Consider the following 17693-nt stretch of genomic DNA (forward strand, 5'->3'; position numbering starts at 1 on the left):
TTTTCTGACTGACTTGTTTTCACCCAAATAAAGTGAAGGTGACAATGAAGTAATACAAGGAATGACAGTGCAGGCAGAAAAAAAAAGAATGTCACTCCTTCCTCATGAGGGACCCTACCTGCTTATGACGAGTTAATGACCCTTTCATTGCTTTTCTGGTCAACAATTCATTCCGCCCAAAGTGCTTGCTAACCGAAAAGAAAACCGCATTCTTAATCACACTGCTGACTGGGAGGACCGAGGAATGGGGGAATGAAGAAACTCAGGCTTTTGTGTGAAGTGGCAGTGAGAAAGATGAAACAATGAGAGGTCAGATTTTCAATCCGAAGAAAAACTGTCAAGCTTTACTGTAACTTGAGAACAAATAGAACAATTCGTTTTCTTCTCGAGGGCGCCCAAAGTGCGGGAAGACTTCAAAGTCACTAAGCAACCATTTAGCTGGCATGTCAACTCAGGCGAAGTGTGCAATCTCTGTGATGTGACGCCAGTAGCTAATTGAGCCACTGGTCCGACTTCAACTGCAACTGGAAGGTAAGGTATGTATGTTTGAGTGTGCATGTAGAAGCCTTGCAGTTCAAAAAAAAAAAAATAAATAAAAAAAATCCTCAGAAATAGACCACCTCTTGTAGCCCACTCTAACAAATGCACACACGTATTGGACCACCAGAGCAGTGCTGCCACACTGCTATGTTGTACCTTTTACACACACACACACGCACACGCACACACACACACACACATGTGTTTCATTAAGACAGCGTTCAAAGAGCGAAGAACAGAGAAGCCTTATGACTCAGTCCCGTTCAGAGCTACACTCCAAAGAAAACTCTTAAATTTTGCTGCTGACGAATACAAACGGGAACCGCTAAAGTGTAAAAGAAGATGCAGCCCAGTCGAGCATACAGTCTGTGTGGTCCTGGAGGGTCGTATCAAGGCTTTACAAGGCGCCCTGAAAACGTTTTTGCCCCATTCCTGATTTTCAATTTCTCTGCAAACAAGATTTGTCAGAAAAGTTCCAGGACTGGCGTCACAGGAGACAAACGCTAATGACAAAATAAGCACGTTTCCCTGCAATGTAATCACTTTGGAGTACAGCAACTGCAACTTCAGCTTTCTGCAGCCCTTATTCATACACATATCCTCATTGTCAGGTCGTCAAACAATGAGCGGAGTGGGTGACGATGAGTCCCACAAGACCCGTCGTCACCAGTGTTGAGTCGTGGACCTTCTCGTGCGACCTGGAGACCGAACGGAGACTTCAGTGGAAGAGTCCGATCACGTTCTTTGATTTGATGGTCATTGCCCACTGTGCCAGATGATCATTTGCGAGGTAGGCGAGAGCTAGAGCAGGACAACGAATGGCTGCTTTACCATGGCACCGGCTAGCAATGCTCGGAGCAATTCCCGGCCAAGAAAAACTCTGCCATGTTGGAGCAACCTCCCTACTCATCAGCCCTATATGAAGAAGTAATTGCCTCCCTCTTGTTGAAGCCTTGAATGAACTGTTATTAACTATTGTTTTTGCAGAATGAAATTTCACAGGCCTCACCCAGGCCTGAATTATTGCTGGACTTGTCGAATCAAGTCATCACTTAAAGAGTACCTTTCATAAAAAATGAAGTAGGTTTGAAAATCTCAAAAAGAAACATCAAGCCACGTAATTAAAGAAGAAATGAGAAACAAAGGCCTTTGGGAGTCCAGCAGACAATAGTCACAGGAACAGGAATAGTCCACAGGAACAGTCAAACTTTCCTAAGGGTGGTCGAGCATCCAAATGTACTTTAAGAGAACAAAGATGACTCGCCCGAGAGGTCAGAAAAACCACAAAAAAAAAACAAAAACATAGACAGAATAACATCCAAAGACATCAACCGGTCTTGCTTGGGATTACTATTAATGACTCAACCATGAAAATGACACTGATAATAACACGCACTATTAATAATGATTAATAATAATAATAATAATAATAATAATACATGACAAAAGTTACACTTGTGGTATAGTTGTTGTATAAAAACAAAAGATCAAACAAAATTTGCTCGGAAAAGAACATCATGTCAACAGTCAAAACTTTGTGGTGGAAGTGAAATGATCCGGGGCTGCTTTCCTACCTCAAGACCTGGACAACTTGCTCCGAGTAGTGGAACGATTAATTCTGGTGAACATCTTACCATCAGTTTGTGACCTTAAGTGCTCAAGCGCGTTTGGATTATGAGATATTAGATATTATAAGTGAATGTAAAGAAATAAAGCATGTGTACTGTAGTAGTAGCCATTAAGGGCCCCAGTTTGTTTGTCCTCTTTAATAAACGGCTAAAAGTGTTTTGACAATTGTGGCTCTCTCATAAATCTCGGTAAATCAGGGCGTTGTAAGTCCAGGTAAGTGTGACTGTTGACAAAACTGGTCAACAAAGCCTCACTTGCATGTCCTCACCCTCATTTCCCCTTTATGACATCCGATAGCAGTTTGCATCCGCGTGAAAGTGTGGCAGCAAGCAATCAATTAACTGCACTGTAATTCAGGCTTTACGAGACAGTAACAGTCCCCAGAGTTTGTATTGTGGGCGCGTCAAAGCGGGATCATGCTCAATGTTTCTATGCCACTCCAAATTCGAGTCGGTGTGGTAAACACGTGTCGTTAAGGGGCAGGGCCTGGTGTGGTGGCATGAGTCTGAATGTCTGGGCAATTGGCCACACCCAAGGGCATCACAGCACCCTAATTGCTCCATTTTCTTTGTCACGTCACTCAAGCGGCGGCTTTTAATACTGTACATTCATGACTGAATGTAAGTGACGACCAGTGTGAGTAACAAATGCCAAAATGGAGTGTAGACTGACGTCTGCTATTTTGAACAAAAGGAGAGTTCAAAGACCTGGACTCCAGCCACAAAGTAGTCGAGTGGCTGCTGCTTCTGTCACAGCCGCGCGCATATAAACACACACATCCTCCCTCTCATGTGGACCCCTCCCAGCGCAAACTGCGCAAGCAGGACTTTCCCAGTCTGAGGGCCAAGCTAACAGTAGCCTTCTCATGCTCCCTGTCGCCAGTCAGCACTTTTCCAGCTGAGTGAGAAACCGTCGCCAGCTACACCTTCCACATGACCCCGACACTTCACATCAATTCTGGGCAGTCTTCCCCCCGCCGTTGTATAAACACCGACGTGCTCTTACTTGGTTACCCTGTTTATAAAACGCAGTAATACTCAGTCATCAGTCCTGTTGTTTACGAGCCAGAGGGGTTGGTGGGACTTTCTGTGAGAGGGGTGAGGCAGCGACTAAATTGTGTGGCCAAGCACTTGTTCATTCTGTGAGAACCACCAGTGACATCATTACTTTCCCACCAAGAAAAAAAAAAAAGAAAAAAAAGAAAGCAGTTTCTGTTTATGGCTGCTTTCTCTGACATTAACGTGCAATTGTCTTGACCTGAGACTTTGAGAAGTCACATCATGAATAAACTATATTTTGGGGACACTGTTGCAAAACATTGGCCCTATCAAACATGTATTGTGTCATATATGTAAAGCCCATAGGGTACGTTTTTGTTTCTTTACAGTATGTTCATGACAGGTTCATGCAAAGATCTGCAACTGAACTCATCGAAATTGACGTGCCGAGACACTAGTTACCAAAATAACTGTGAGGAAGCAACTGGAACTGCAGCTATTGAAAAGATTTTCAGAATCAATTACTGTATTGATGATTCCATTGATTATTTGAATAAAAATTGATATTGGAGCATGAAACAACAAAATATGCACATGAGGTGGAGGTATTATCGTTACTTTCCACACTAAAATATCCGTTTGACTGTGTGTGTGTGTGTGTGTGTGGTGAGTGACACGGGAGTTAAAGATCAATATACTGGAGTGTAGTGAGCTCAGGTTAACTAGGTTAGCCAGTCTGCATACTGCTGAGCAGCTTGTGTATGAATATGCTTATTAGTCATTGTTGGGATACCATTTTTCAATAAAGCGATTGAAAGTGCACAAGCAGCTGATAAAATCAGAAAGAATAAGAATACAGACCTGGAGTAATTTGTACCGAAAGAAATAAGATAAAATTTTAAAGTGGTAAGATTTTGACCGCAACTTGATTTTGACACCATGAAACCACCAACAGGCGGCTGACGGAACTGCAGGCGGTTTATATACAGTACAGTGGTACCTCTACTTACGAACGTCTCTTCATACGAAATTTTCAAGTTACGAAATGCCTCAACAGGAAAATATTGCCTCTTGTTACGAAACAAATTTCAAGATACGAAACTGAACCTGAACGCAACACCCGTATAGCTGCTCTGCCATTGGCTATTACCGAGCGAGCATCATCCTGGCATCCCATTGGCGAAGAGGGACCTCTACTGTATGTGTCTCTGTGAAGCGTTCCGATATGTTTCGTAAATGTGAATCACCCAGAAAACGATGCTGATGTTTGCCTTGGACATTTACGAAGGATTGTTGAAAGCCGACAAAAGCAAACATCCTTGGATCAGTTCTTTACAAAACGGCAGGCAAAAACCCCTTCTGAGAGAAAACATGAACTAAAGAGGGCAAAAAAACGATGAGAACGTGGTTAAAAGTTAAATGACCATAATTTTTATTCTTTATTTTTTTACATTATTCACAACTCTCATTTACTGTGCAATAATCTAATGGATTGGATGATGGAACGGATTAGCGCATTTACATGGAAAACGCGTCTCGACTTATGAAATTTTCTAGTTGTAACATTTCTTCCAGAACCAATTAACTTCGTAAGTAAAGGTACCACTGTACTCTCAATATTGTGACAGTTAGTTCTATATACCAACTTATTTATTTTGTCGGTTTTCAAGTTCTATTTCTATTACTTCCAGTGGAAAAAAAAAAACATGCTTTTGAAGCCGAACAAATGTTATGTTGTTGACCGGTATCCCAAGGGAACGGATTATGTTTAACCTCAGTGGTTCCACAGTAGAGACAAAATCTTATCAGTTGCACACAAAGTGAGAGGTCAGCTGAAGGAAGAGGGGGAAAAATAGCTGGCGACGTGGTGTTGGGTGCAAGGGCTCTGACGAGAGCCAGAACGGCAGCACCACCCTGCAACGGCAGGTATGGTTCCAGAGATAAGTGGAGCTGACACGACCCCACCCACGTTGCACATGTCGAACAAAAGGAAATTCTGGGAAAGGCACATGTTCTCTTATGCCAGCAGGCCTGCAAGAATGCAGCTGGGTGATCAGCTGAGAGGTCCCCATTATTCCTTGAAAGAAGATTTCTTCGAAAAGGGTGGGTGTGCAAAGGTTAATGGGAACTCGGTTAAACATGCACTAGTGCAAGAAAACACAACTCTGTCCGTCCTGCATTCCTGTGAAAAAAATTCCAGTTCAACTTGAAAGGCCATACGTTCGCCTCTTTGAACCGAGCGCAACAGATCAGGCTAGCGGCTCCAAAAAGGACAAATGAAAAAAAAAGTGTCGTTTAATGTGAGTGTTATGTGCAAACTGTCTAGACAGAAGACTAGACAGGACTCACTTCCAAACCCTCGATTCATGCGCAATTGCTTGTGGCTCACTTCAACTGTGCCATGACTGCTGTCTAGTGCATTAATCTACTTGTGGAGGGCAAGTGAACCAGGCCTGCTGCAAAATTGTATCATTTCCTAAATAGTGGCGTCTTGAGATACCAGTGACCAGTCTTAGAAGTTTTCCGACATTGTTCAGCTGATTTTATGCTTTGACTCGCAGGCATAAATGTGAGTACTGAGTGCTCTGTGGTGGCAGGGGACTCAGATCACTTCACAACAAGCAGCAGTTGGTCAGATGGCAGTGACTTCAAAAACGAGACTTCAAGCTATTGCCACTCCCAGTTGAAGTTTGCAGTCAAACTAAACATAAAACAAAGAGAATTATGTGTTGTGAATTTAAAACAACCACATAGCTATGCCTCAGAAAAGTCAGTCGGCTTATTGCTCACAAACAATGCAAAATGCCTCAGATGGGCTATCGAATACATCGATGTTGCTGTGTTAGAACTAAGTGACAGATATCTGAACACAAACGGTGCACAAACATATGCAGACATTCAAAAATTCACAGCCATATATTCTTTATCATCAGCAAAAAAAAAAAAAAGCCACTGAAAGTAGTCATAGTCGTGAAACTCTTCGTTTGTGTCTGCGTGATTGTATTAGTGTCCGTCGTGATTTATATATATATAGGGCGGCCCGGTAGTCCAGTGGTTAGCACGTCAGCTTCACAGTGCAGAGGTTCCGGGTTCAATTCCAGCTCCGGCCTCCCTGTGTGGAGTTTGCATGTTCTTCCCGGGCCTGTGTGGGTTTTCTCCGGGTGCTCCGGTTTCCTCCCACGTTCCAAAAACATGCATGGCAGGCTGATTGAACGCTCTAAATTGTCCCTAGGTGTGAGTGTGCGCGTGCATGGTTGTTCGTCTCGATTGGCTGGCAACTGGTTCAGGGTGTCCCCCGCCTACTGCCCGAAGATGGCTGGGATAGGCTCCAGCACCCCCCGCGACCCTAGTGAGGATTAAGCGGTTCGGAAAATGGATGGATGGATATATATATATATACAGTATATATTTTTTAAATCATCATAGTTGCCGCTTTTTGAAACTGCCCGACTAAATTATTTCGAGAGAATAAAATACAGTTAGCTGTCACGCACAAAGTGAATTTTGTTGCTTATATATTAAAAAAAAAAAGTGTGCAAAGCAAAAAAATATATTTATACTTTTAAATAAAGGATTAATTATACATTGCATCCTCGAATGCTGAGATATTCAGCGCAAATAGGTGAATCTGTGAAGAATGAACTATGAATATGCAGGGTAGCACAGACGAGATGGCGGATTAAGTCTGCTACAGCTTTCACAACAACAAATTTTAAAAAACGTTCAATCAAGTATACTTTTCCTGCTCCAAAAACAAAGCGGTGTGTCATGTTTGATAAGGTAAGCACATCAGTGAGATAGCCAACCAAGGGAGCTAATCAGTGTCCTCAAACATGCTGATGTTTGGAACAGGATTACGAACAAGACTGACTGCACATGCAGTCGGAACAAGACTGACACGGAGCAACATGTGTGTCAGGGACTGCCTGACATCATTACAGATAAGTGTGATAACACAGGGGGGGGGGGGGGGGCACGGGAAACTTCCTGGCTTACAAGGGTTAAACGGGGGCCAAAATTCACACATGGTCAAATCTGAACATGCTCGAAGTAAAAGTCCACAGTCATTACAAAACACAAAGCTAATGCAGATAACCTATAATGGCTACATTTTGCACAGAGGCACGGTGTATTGGGACTGGACGCTTAATGTTTACAATGTTGTGAAGGTACCCAGAATGCAACATGTTGCTGAGAGTGTAGCGCAGGGATGCCTAAACAGTCGATCGCGATCGACCGGTAGCCCGTGGACTGGTCCCAAGTCGATTGCAGGGTGTGTAGGGGGAATTGAGGATTTGGTTGGCTTGAAAAGTAGATATTTTGTCAAAAAAGATTGTCGCGTTTTCAAAATGGATTCTGGTTGAACTTTAAGGTTGCCACCGTAATGCACACAGGCTCCAGACAGGACGATTGTGGAACAATATTGCCCTGCAAATCAATTCCATTCGTCAAACTGATTATTTGGCATCGGCAGAAATCTGTAAACTAGTTCTGCATAATAACGCTCTATTTGTTTCTATTACAGTGCAAAAAAAAAAAAATATCCGCGAGTGCAAATGCATTCATGTAGATGAGAAATATTTGAGCACATAGCCTTATTCTAGCAGCCCTTACACAAGCAGTGATCCGGGTATTAAAATGTAGCTCCTGAACTGCTGAGTGGGACATTACAAGCTAGCTAGCAGGGTCACAGGCATGCTGTTGGGCTATTGTTGAATTTGCACATGATCGGTTGTGTAAGTGGGTGCGCTGCACGGTTTAAGCGGGAACGTGGTGGAGGAGAGTGAAGCGAAGGCGGATCCACGCAACATGTGCAGTAGCGGGCCAGTTGCCGAACGAGAAGGCATAGGTAGGACTTTGATTTAGTTGGTGTTCTTTCAATCATGCCGCAAAATGGAGCCAAAGCGCTGGTTAATAGGCGGGTAGTAGTCAAGGGAGTACACGTTCAAGTGATGCATCTCAACTGTTCGAAGATCTTTGTATGTTGGGGAGAAGCCAAGTTTAGCCTGGGTTGATAGCGGAAGATTCGTCTTTTGTTCCGCTGAGCAACGACGCCGTTTTTAATGGATTTGAAATGATTTTCAACTGTTGGGGGAACAAAGCATGCGGTACCGTAATCGTAAAGCTGTTTGTAGGGGATAACGGCTGGGGTCGTGTTTCCATTCCTTGCATGGGAGGGGCCCCCTACTGTTGTCCGCCATGCCTTTGTTGATGCTGCGTAAGTATTTAGGCACCCCTCTATATGCACAGGATGCCAAGAGTCTGACACAGGCAGCAGGGAGGGCTTTGAGCGCCTCAATGATATCATTAGCACTTGACTATTTTTGGCGCCGGCACAAACAGGTCGCCTATGTTGTTACTAGCCACCGCGCAGGCAGATTCGGCCTAAAAACGTCAGCAACTAGTCACCCATGTGGGTGCCAGCTGGGTATCATCCAAATGATCAAGGTCCCTGCAGTTTCCAGTTAGGTGCCTAGGAGCCTCCGGTTCCCCAGTAATAGGCCATTATCAAACCCAGAGCTGCCCAAAACAAACACAGGCATGTGACAGATAATACCGTTCAGACGTCACTGCAGACGCACGGTGACATGCAAAAGACAAAAGCAACCAAGGCGGAGAAGGTGCCATGATGAATTCTATGCTTTGTTCTCAGAAAACAAATACCGCATACGCCAGCTCTATTGCAGTACTTCATTTTTTTTTTAATGGCTTTTTATAGCATACATGCAAGTGTGAATTTAAGGTTGCTTTAGTGTGTGGCGCCATGTTTTGCCACAGCAGGCCTGGTTGTAATGAGTTCCGCTGGGAGAGAAGAGTATTAAAAAAAAAAAAGTAATGCTCTCTTGGTCTGGAACCCCGAGATAAACTGGGGTTCACTGTTGTGTTGTTATTTAAAAAAAAAAAAAAAAAAAAAGTGACGTCTGCTGCAAAGGACTTGAATAGTGAGGCAGGGAGGCGCTGTAAAAAGGGCTGCGACTCGGGAGAGATAAGACTTCATGTCAGTGTATGCACGCGTGTGCGTAGATGTGTAAAGGCCAGAACGTTCTGCAAGTTGTGCAGCTGTGTGTATGTTGCATTTGGACCCGAGCCAAGAATCAGCGGGGCCGGCAACAGGAACGCCATAAAACTTAAAGCTATTGTGTGTACGCTGCTATATGCCTTTTTGCCTGCGCTCCCCCCTTGCCTCTGAAAGCTACTATTCACGACAAGGACAGAGGGACACTACACAATGGATCTCAATTCTGCCCTGCCGAATGTGGAACAATAAACAAACGAATTCAGTCTTTCCAGTCTCCGCCCAGCGGAGCGGTTGCATGTACAACATGCTCTTTGCCAGTCAAGGTGGAGCTGACGAGGCCAAAGGTCGACCGTGTTGCTCGTAGGCCATCAAACTGTCTCACGTCCCAGCTGGATATGAGGTAGGGAGGGCCGAACAACAATTGCGTACATGGATGGAATAATTGATAACGGCCTGGGACGTCACACAGCTCATTAGAGAACTATGTAAAGGTGATTAAAGGCTGCCTGTTTTTCAAGAAAGGGGAAAACATGATTAGTCGCGCAGGGTGACATAACTGCTGGTGAAGTGTCTGTGCATCGATGTGAAAATTATTGCATTTATGTCCTTGAAAAGTGACTAGGTTCAAATCCCAAACGTGCATCGGTGCATTTTACGGGCACGGCCTGATTTTATAACGAAGCGTGTTTTAAATAGTTCAAAATGGTGATTTAGCAGTTCATGTTTCATCTTGGTGACAAAGAGGCAGATTGAAATGCAGAACTCGGTAGGGGTTGAACAAATGAATCGACTAGTCGACCGGTCGATTTTACAACTCGGCGTCGGCGTTTAAAGCTTCAAGTGGATTAACTGCTAATCTCGTGTTTTGGGGCATCTCGTTTTAATCGGCCTATTTCTCTGTTTGGTCGTCTGCGATCGCACTGCTGTGATTGATTCAGGTTTTTTTCGCCATGGTCTCGTTTCAGTATTATTATCGAGGTACTGTACGCATGGGGTGGATACAAGCTAGAATTTTGGTATGGTGACAAGACTATTTGTGCATGTCTAACGGCTTTATTTGTGTACCTGCTGATATCAGCTACCCATGAAATGCAAATAGAGCATGACAAAGCAAGGCGACAAAGAGAAAAGAACCTGGATTGTTGTTGTATTATCTTAGATCTCAAGTTACAAAAGACACCACTTTGTGTTTTTGCCTCATTACACCATGGGACATTTGAAAAAGCGCTCAGACTGTCTGTGGGAAATTTATTTGCCTACAAAGCGCCAGCCTTTGCCCTCTCAGATCAGAGGTCAACAGGTCAACTGGGTCAGTGTGGATTCCCCTCCCCGAATTGGGGTTCTTTCTAATTTTTGTGTACTTAGATGCGAAAACAAGGTTGCAAGAGTACGGGGATCACAGTACAGATGACAACAGATACTTGAAACCTTGCACTTCTGAAGCAGATTGGGGAGGGGGCAGGGGGGGCGGGCTGGCTTTCTGAGTCATAAACTCTGTCCAAGACACAGTGGGTCCATCTTGGACAATAGTGCACACTTCCAGAGTGTTATGCGTCTTTCAAACAACAGTCTGTCTTGCCTTCCATCGTGAAGTTCTCACTCACAACTTTGGAGAATAATATGCGCACTGAAAAATGGTCACGTTGCTCCATCAAAATAGCTTAAAAAGAAAAAAAATAATAATAAATCAGGGAAACAGGCAAAACTATCAGTGAGTCTTTATCTCGGTGTAAAGTCCAAATTATCTTTCGGCAGGAAAGGACATTTCGGAAGCAGGACAAGAATGACATGCACATGCTTTGAAAACAGTAGGCCGCGCGTGACCACTGCCTGATGTGTAATCTCACAAGATACCCGGAGATGCATGCAGGTTGGTGGAGTAAAGCTTGACTAACAAGGGGCACATTCCATCCACTGATTCACACCAAAAAGGGGGGGGGGTGAATTTTCTTCACCCAGATTTGACGGCACTCTAAAAATCAGTTACAAACTAAAAAACTGTTTTTTTTTGTTTGTGCATCCAAAGATATATATTTGGTTTCTCTGCATTCCACGTGACAGTCTGTCGCAAATTGTGAACATTTGCGAGTAACTGACATCACTACAAAATGGTAGTAAATAACAACGTTAATACAGTTTTTGCCTGTGAATCACCCCGACAGAAAAAAAAATCCACAAACAGTTGCTGACATACAAAATCTGAATCCTGTAAATCAAGATGTCAAACTTCATGATACTTCCTTGACACCAATTACTACTTTCCTATTACCCGAGCTTTGTGCGATCATCTGGGAAATTCTGCATATGGCACACAAAACACAAAGGCTCCACAGAAACAAAAACACGTGAATTTGGGAATACAGAAAGACAAATTGACGGGAATGCGGCCTCGAGGAAGCATGAGACCGACGTAATGTGAGCCAACCTTTCGCGCTGGTTTCAACTCGACACATCAAGAGAGAGAGAGCGGGGTCGCACGGGCGCTCACCCAAATAATGCTATCAATCAGGAGTGGGTGCATTAATGGCCTCTCCTCCCTCGTCATTTAACACTTTCAAAGACGTGTCGGGCGCAGCAAAGGCGCCCTGTGGGTCACACCGAGGCCACTTCCTTTGCCGGCCGCCCCCTCCATCCCTTGAAAAAGTGACATCGCCGCCGCCTCCTTCTCCTCCTCTCCTTCTCTTCACTTCCTTTCTCCTCATGCACTCATCGTTTCTCAGCCCAAATGGGTCAGCGCCGAGGTCACAAGGTCCACCTGCGGCACTCATGCATACACTTTTTTTTTTTAAATGCTGGCACATTTAATACACATTGCACACGCGGCGTTATCATTGCAGTACATGCGCTCGTCAAAGCAGCAATGCGAGGGAGCGATTACATGCGATGCAAATGCAACAGCAGTAACGATAACGCTCCCTTAAAGGGGGATCCTTAAAGCTGCACACACACACACACAAATGATATTTACAAAAGCAGCTTTATAAATCAACGCATGAAGGTCACGTTGCAAGGAGGGAGCTATCGGTGAGAAGGTTTACACAAAGAAATATGTTTCTATGCATTCAGCCATCTTGAAATTTGTGTCGCAAAACCTACAGCTGATTGCTCCTTTGCAAAAAAAATTAAGTGCGCACAATCAGATTAGTGTAAGAGGCCCAAGGAGAGGGAACTTTTTTTTTTTTCTTAAAGTTCAAGAGGTAACCTACACAAGGAGTCACTGTCGTGGAAATATTTCTCTTTACCGTATAGGAAGGAGCTTGTTTCACAGTGCACCACACATGAATAAATCAATGACTTAAAATAAATGCAAGCCGAACAAAGCTCCGGGGTTCTTTCAAGATGAGTATAAAAGAGACACCTGATTATGAGGACATTGAGGCGGCGCACAAGAAAACAAGCTGTCATTGTGCACGGCTTGGGCACCTGCTCACACAAAGACGCAGTGTGGCATGGAACAAAACGTTTGGGAGCCCATAGATGCACCACCAGCCATTTACTACAGGTGCCCGTAAGTGTCAAGACAGGGCCGCAGTCTAAAAGCACGCACGCACACACAAACTTACTTCCTCAAAGATTCATTAAAGTTCGAAACAAATGCGCATTTCATCAAAATGACAATCTTCCCTCTCGGGGAAGGAACTGCTGCGTGTAACCAAGACTTTTGTGAAAGTTGGGCGGGGAGGGGGTGGGGGGGGGGGGGTCGGGGTTTCCTCCCAACCTGTCTGACAGGAAACTGGGTTACACAAGCCGGACTCTGCAAGATGGACAGGATATGACCAAATTTGGGCAAGTACAATGGAACGCGTGTAATACAACTACTAATCAGAGGAAACAACGTAAAGTTGCAAGAGGTGCGTCTTCCTGTGAGTGGGAGTGCTTCAAACACTGCCACCATCTGCTTAAAAAAAAAAAAGGGACGGCTGTTACATATTTAAACCCTCGGCTGGAATGCGCACGAAGCAGGAAATTATGCAGCCAAGTCAATCTGGAGCAGAGGTGGCGGTGCAATCTTGCTAGTTTCTATTTCTTCCGCCTCGTGACATGGATTTAGATTTTCTCAATGTTTGTGGTGGGCTGGTGTCAAATTTCTAGAAATAATTTACCGTTGACATATAACTTAGGGTTTTCAAATTGTCAAGATTTGAGGTACGAGTGAGCTTCAGATATGCTACCGTTTGATCGAAGTAAATTTAAAAAAAAAGCAGAGCAACAGTTGAGGAAGACTTTCAGCCTTTTTTTTTTTTTTTGCACAGCACAACATTCATTTCAAACATCAGAAGCTGTTAATAGGCTTGTCTTAACAAACGGTAATTACACTGAAGACCAGTTCATGTGTTTCTTTCTGTACAGTATTGGTAAACGGATTAGGAGAGGGGATTGAACGCATTGGAATGTTTTAGTTATCGTTGTGCGTTTTGCTTTGCAATGTGAGATTTCTTTTTTTTGTGCGTGTTCAAGTTGCATGACAAGTTGCCACGCTAAAAAGTGTTATTAGTCAAAAATACTACGATCAAGAAAAGATGGCTTTAAAATAATATTTGATTAAAATCAAACATTTTCATTCCAATTGCAAGACTGAATGGAATCATGATTCAGTATTGGCTGGACTCACCTTGTACAGTGTTCATTAGCGCTATGCTGCATGTGCCGGTTACTCCAGCGTCTAAGCTATGAATAACTGATAAGTGAATCATGTATCAGGTGCACAACATCTCCTCTGCAGGAAAGTCCTGTTTTTAACTCTCACACAATCGCTGCCGACAAGAGAATGAAAGTATAATGGGCACTCTCGGTGCAAGCTTACAATAAGGTGGGCCCACCTGTCAATGCCAGAGACAGATGGTCTAATTGTGAGTGTCTGAGAAAAAAGGGTGTGCACCGGAAAGGAAAGACAGTTGGGGTAACTGGAACGTTGATTGGATCTGGAGCAAAAGCTGTCCGCGAGCACCATCAGGTGGCGAAAAGAGGTAACTGCGGATTGAGACTGCATGAGTGGACGCTTCCGTTTTCTGTACAGCTTATTTCTCTTCACATGGCTATTTAATTTGAAAACGCGCATTCGGAGCTTAATTACCGCCAAAAATGTGTAAATAATAAATATAGTTTTGATACACGCTTCTGAAATGTAAAACAAAAAATGGTTAAAGCTCAGATTGCTTTTAATTATGTTATTATTCATAATTAATGATATTCAGCTCTGTGAAGAAACTTATCATGTTAATGATTTCGCACAATAATTATCAAAGAAAATTTGGCAAGGGGGGATATAAATATGAAACACTATGAATCTCTGCAAGTGTTTACATTTTCAAAAGATGACTTCTACCTCATTCCTAGGAAATCGCAATGTCCAATCAATGCTGAGCCTTTTTTTTTTTTTTTGCCCACGGGCTACTCATGCCCATGAGGCACAGTTGGTGACCTCTGATTTAAGAAGTGGAAGCTCCCCCTGCTGGCCGTAGAAGCGATGTGCAATTAACAAGACTTTCAGGAAAAAAAAGGTGGTCCAGCACTGGAAATCAGTAAAAATGGTGAGGAACATTCACATAATGCAAACAAAATGGAATATGAAGGGTTGAAAAATAAATCATGAATGCATATTCTACAGCAGGGGTGTCCAAGTCCGGACCTTGAGAACCCCTTACCAGCCCGTTTTATATGTCTCCCTCTTCCAACACACCTGATTCAAATGATCAAGTTCGTTATCAGGTTTCTCAGAACTCGCTGATGAGCTGATCACTGGAATCAGGTGTGTTGGGGGAGGGAGATAGGCTGGACAGAGGCGCTTGAGAAGCGGACTTGGGCATTCCAGTTTTCCATATCATGACAAGAAGAACTGTGAGTCCCAATCCTAAAAATACAGGACAAGGAGCAGAAAACATAAAATAACTTTCAAATTACAGAAAATGTTTAATCACTTAATTGTTGTATAAATGGAAGCGACATACAAAATGCACTTCCAGTTCTACTCTCAAAATTTACCTGTTGCCATCCATAAAACGGAATAAACCATCCATGGCACTCACACATTGAATAAGTACATTTCTGACGACATTGAGACGAGATCATCCTTATTTCCTTGTATTCAGTACACAAATATTTTACATCCCATTTTGGATGTAAAATATTTGCCTTGGCTAAAATAAAAGGTTGAGAGACACTGAGCTGGTTATTGTCATCTTCGGTCTCCTTGATGGAAAACAGTCATGTGATTAGCAGAGAGGCGTGGCTGCACAAGGCTGTCTGACCATGACAGCGGGGCCATAAATAGCCCTTCGGTTCTCACTACTGCAGCGGACTCGAACTTATCGTCCATCCATCCATCTTCTGTACCGCTTGTCCTCATTAGCGTCGTGAGTGAGCTATCCCAGCTGACTTTCCAGCCTTCAATGAACCTAACATGCATGTTTTTGGGAAGGTGGAAGGAAGCCAGAGTACCCCGTGCAAAATGCCACACAAGAAGGCCGGAATCCAGATTCGAATCCCAAACGTCATGGACTGTGATGAAGCCATGCCAACCACAAGTACACCCCTCCTACCGCTATAAATAACCTTTAAAGTGTTTTGCTTTCTTCTAAATCATTTACCCATTAGTGTCCTATCAGTCCGGAAAAACACAAGCATGCGCACGCTTGCTGGACCCTGTTTGAATATTGGCATCAATCAGTTTAAAAAATGATTAATGGGATCTGTCAAACACAGACAAGGGACCGTAAAATGCCTGGCTAACATTTGGAAAATAGATGTGAATAAAATATTCTAACTGACAGGGTAGGTGTTTTTTTAAATTGTTTTTTTTTTAAGCAACCACCACGCCTAAGGAAAAACAATCTATTTTACAGGGGACTGACACTTGGGCTGAAAGATATGAACAAGATGTTAGCTTTGGGTGCAATGTACACTGACACAAAAATATCTAATGTTAATAACACGAGCACAGACAAACAAATCCCCCCCCCCATCCCTTTTCCCCCTACACTCCTCGCGATTGACTTGGGACCAGTCCGCGGGCTCCCAGTCGATGGTCGAAAGTATGTTCATGTCATTTCTTGCTCTCAGACAGGAGAGTCATGCTTATTCACCAAGGAGACCCGTCTCATGAGCGCTGTGTGTACATCCGCGGTCAATTATCACGGAAACATAATGTTCTTGATGCCCAAAAATAACATCGACTGAGCCGACACTGGTCTGGATAGTCCAGAATGAATAAGAGTAGCAGCACAACTTTGTCAAGATGGACTTGCCATGTTCGGAGACAAAGGAAGATAGTGTGCAAAGCCAACTTGGGAGCAGCAGCCGCATCATGAGGCAACACCGCAAACCTATTTCAGCGCTTCAGAAAGCACCACAGGCAAAGAGAACATCGACAAAGTTGAGCGATTAATGGAATACTAATCACTGGGTGTGCAGTAAATAACGTTCCAGTGATGATAAAATATAAGCGCTTCATTTTTATCTTGGGACCATTTAGCATCTAAATACAGAAAGAATTAGATTGACTATGCCCAAGATTAGATAACATATCCCTGGTGTTTGGCCGAAACCTCCTAAATTACAAATTGGTCAATTTCTTCTATTACTTTTTAAAATCTATACTATTGGTCAGTCTATATGTGCAGGGGTTGCTTTTTTTGTTACAAATTATTGGTTGAACGTGGTTGAATTACTACAAATTTAATGGTTGAACTACGTGTTGGGAGTCTCCTGGAACGGGCTAATTTGGAGGCATGCAACGTCTGCAATGCAGCGATTTACAGAGGCGGTAATGTCCCTTAAATCTCAAGTCTTAACCCCATTTCAAATAAGTTCCAAGTTACTGTGGCAGAAAACAAAAACAAAACCAAGACACTGATTTCAAGACAAGCCCGTGCCATCTTATCAGATAGTTACCCACTATGTGTTAGGTCACTGGTGTCAAACCCAAGGCCCGCGGGCCAGCTCAGGCCCGGTGCATCGTTTTATGTGGCCTCCGGAAAGAAAATCATGTATGTCAGCTGCTCCTTGCTAAAATCTGTACCAAAATGTCAAATTGTCATGTGTATTAAGTAACGTTGAGATTTTTTCAATTATTTAGTTCCCCTGTTTGACAAACTATTATAGTCGACTTGGCTGATTTCAAAACTAGCAATCCATTAATTTGCTGTGTACAAGTAATCATGCAATGAGACGATTAAACATTTTTGTGGTTTCACTGCGTCATAACGGCCCTCCGAGGGAAGACTCCAAAGTGGCCCGTGACAAAAATGGGTTTGACGCCCCTGCGCTAGGTGTAGTTTTTCACACTCCGAGGACACACCCATTACCCTCTACACTCATAAATTCTTGATGTGTGTACTAGTGTCCCACTAGACACAAGATATGTGCTATCGCTACTGATTAACTGACATGCTAAACAAAGAGCATGTGTGCATTGTGTATTTCAAACAACTACATCACTAGCTTAATGCCAATAAACAATGCAAAACTCCTTTGACAGGCTAACCAATAGCATCAATGTTGTGGTGTTT

At 43.4% G+C, this 17693-nt stretch overlaps 1 protein-coding gene across 3 annotated transcripts in view; it reads right to left on the reverse strand.

Annotated features, from left to right (window-relative positions):
• LOC147194736 (guanine nucleotide-binding protein G(I)/G(S)/G(O) subunit gamma-12-like) overlaps nucleotides 1-17693 on the reverse strand; it is a 31501-nt gene that overhangs the window by 7446 nt on the left and 6362 nt on the right. Inside the window, exon 1 of one of the 3 annotated variants that reach the window (XM_086129486.1) lies at nucleotides 13799-13919. The exons of the other annotated variants lie outside the window; for them this stretch is intronic. The gene's annotated coding sequence lies outside the window, so the exon portion shown is untranslated. Of the gene's footprint in view, nucleotides 1-13798; nucleotides 13920-17693 lie in introns of those variants that run through there. 3 annotated transcript variants of the gene reach the window in all.

This window comes from Hippocampus guttulatus, chromosome 14 (assembly GCF_054856545.1).
Source record: "Hippocampus guttulatus isolate MCC_2025c chromosome 14, RoL_Hgut_1.0, whole genome shotgun sequence".
NCBI classification, from domain to species: Eukaryota; Metazoa; Chordata; class Actinopteri; order Syngnathiformes; family Syngnathidae; genus Hippocampus; species Hippocampus guttulatus.